Below are 3,100 nucleotides of genomic sequence, written 5' to 3' on the forward strand. Positions count from 1 at the left end.
CCTTATACTACTTGTGCTTGGTTGTTGGGGGCCTATGTTTTGTTAAACCGACATCTAACAAATCTCTTAATCACATTTTCACTAAATATGTGTGTAGACTGGTTTGCAATTTTTTCAGGATCAGTTGCTTGTTCAACGGATGTTCAAAAACAGAAAAATAATTTACTGTTGCATTGCTAAAATTTTATTCCAAAAATAACACAATTTTTAAGGGTTGCTCATTGTTGCAATATTTTGGAGCTATAATGGGGTATATATTTAATTGCCGCCCACATCGGCAATATTTGGCACAAGGCCTGGAAAGTGGGATACCCGCAGGCTCCCCTAAAGGAGGGGCACTCCTGCAATTTTAAAAATTGCCTGAGTAACCCTGTCGGCATTCCCCGGTCGGGGCGCCTCAGGCAGCAAGCAATAAACTTGCCCCACCGGAAAGCCCGGTGGCATGGCCTGGGAGGGTGGACCTCCTAGGTATTACCCAGGCGGTGTACCTCAGTCCAACAGGTGCTGGGCTGAGTGTCAAGTGACGAATCCTTGACTGGTACTACCCTGTCTCCCTGCAGCTGAGGCCGCTAGGAGACACATCCCATCATAAGAGGCTTATAATGGGGTATGATCCCACACAGTCGGACGATTCTATTTATAAATGATGCTGCTAAGAACTGACGAATCAAATTAACTACGTTCTGCTACCAACCAATCAGAAACCAGAATTGCTTCATAAATATTAAACTTTTTCTGGAGCAATTTCACATGTTCTTTTCCCGGGTTTCGACACGGTAAGAATATTTTGTTCTGTGGAACTGTCTACTACAAACAAGTCACCTACCAGGACTTGTGTGTAACAGCGAACCATCTGAAACTGTTCTGAAACTCAAAATGGCTTACACTTCTTAATGAATCTAATTATGCAGAGTTTGCAACCAAATAAGGACGAAAGAATTATAAGGACCGAATGTTTCTGAATACATTTAAGGGCACTTTAGGTTTTGCCAAATTCACATTTTTACTCTGTTTATTCGGTTTCAATTTCTCTTTCACATTAGAGGTCATCGTGTAAATACATGTAACTGTTTTTATTTTGTTATAAAAAAGACTTCAGGTTAGTGAACTCTGTACTGGGTTCTGGCAAAGTTTAAGAAGGAATGCGTGCTAAGTTATTACTGAAATGAAGTGTCCTGTTGTTATTCCCACATATAAAATATTACATATTTTAATTATACACCGGTTACAAAACACATGCAAATCACTTCCTTCCAGCAGGAGGTATAAAACTAGAGCCAAGAACGTGACTAGGGTTCCTAAAGTCAAAGATGAAACCAACCCTCCTCCGATCGATCATCAACCTCCCTATGACATGTGAGTCGTTTAACTTTTTTTCTTTTTTTTTTTTTACATGGGGGTCACCACTTATCAAGCTCTGGAGGCCACTCAGGGATAAGGGTTATTGCGTGTACAGTAATCAATGAGATAGTATTGTAGTAATCATTAGTATTGGAGATTTGATAGAGTGTCTTACTTAAGGGGGCGGTTTGTCAGTAATTTGTTTATGTTGGACTTGAAGACATCCAAGTTGTAGTCAGGTGGGAAACAGGCAAACGGAAGAGAGTTCCACAGTTGTGCACTTCTGAGAAAGAAGCTCTGCTCATGGAATTTACGTTTGGATTTTAGGCACAGATAAAGAGTGGGGAAAATTATTGACAGTGGTTTCAGCCAGACGAGTGTTTCTCGTGAATTGGCGAGGGGGGGGGGACGAGAGATTGGAGCTCAGACGAGCACTTGCCATGGAAATAACGATAAAAAAAAAGACAGGCTCGCAACGTCTCTTCAGCTGAACAATCTTAAATATTTAAAATTTTTTCCTTATAATAAAGCGCTTTGCTGGAATTCTTTTTTCTCAAAAATATAAGTAAGTATCATCATCATCATCATCATCATCATCATGACGGGCTCCTTGCCCGGACCAATGTGACTCTTCCTCTCCAGAGTTTCCTGCCTCCCATCAGCTGCCTCAGATCTGCAGGTTCACAGTTGGCGTCGTGTGCTTTTTGCTGGATATATATGGATCTCGGTTGTCCTTTGCTTGCGCGTCCGTGTCGTGGAATCCATAGCAATAGATCACTCGCCAATTCATGCTTGCTCCTCAGACAGTGACTGGCAAAATTATAGGCGTCTCTCCCTGATGGTATTAGACATGGCAGGTAGGTTGCCATAAAGTTGCTGCTTCGTGGGATGATTTTGTCAAGATATATTGTTTGTAGCTACGAACAGTAACTAAATATAATAACATTATTATTTAGAAAAAAAACATTCTTAACATGGCGAGAGACAACCGGAAGTGAAGTGGGAACAGTTATCGTAAAGATAACCCATCGTAAAAATATTGTTAGCCCTAAAAACAATAATTCATCATCATTATCATTATTTTTTTCTATAAAAACAATAAAATTGAAAAACAAAACAACAAAAACTTTGATACTTTTGAACTTTGTTGACTGGATCCATTTGTTTTCGGATATTTCAGGGGTTTTGTATTAATATGTGGCATAGTTATGTGGTATAATAATATTAACACACTGGTTTCCGTTAGATCACCAAAGTTAAGCAATGTTGAGCCTGGTCAGTACTAAAATGGGTGACCATTTGGGAATTCCAGGTGCTATATGTGTTCTCTGCTTATCTCGGCATTGCTTCCAGTCATCTAGCACTTCTCGTTGCCACTGGATTCAAACAGTGCCGATTCAGGAGAGGTTTGGTTAGAGATTGCACAACCCTTGCCGCACAATTAAATGTGCAGCTACTCTTACAGGGGGTATCCATTGTCTTTCGAACTGAACGGAGGGATCATCGATGTGGCATGGTTTCTGGCTTTGGTAGAGACCCTCTTGAAGCATTTTTGTGTATAACCAGGAACCACACTGACATTTAATATGAAATGGGGTATAAAAGTTATTATTTTCATGAAGGAAGAAAATGGAGGATATGTTAAAGGTAAACTTGACATCTTGAAAGTTATGTCCCTTTAATTAGAACTCTCTTTCTTTTGAAGTGTTTTTCCCTATGTTTTTGGTTAACACTCAAAGAATAAAGACGTTCTGCGGAC

General features: G+C 39.9%; 1 pseudogene; it reads left to right on the plus strand.

The window, feature by feature from the left end:
- Window positions 1-2,547: 2,547 nt before the first annotated feature.
- On the plus strand, window positions 2,548-2,665 carry LOC145266737 (5S ribosomal RNA; annotated as a pseudogene).
- Window positions 2,666-3,100: the final 435 nt, after the last annotated feature.

Source organism: Euprymna scolopes, chromosome 41 (genome assembly GCF_053919585.1).
Source record: "Euprymna scolopes isolate OS-2025 chromosome 41, ASM5391958v1, whole genome shotgun sequence".
Lineage (NCBI taxonomy): Eukaryota > Metazoa > Mollusca > Cephalopoda > Sepiida > Sepiolidae > Euprymna > Euprymna scolopes.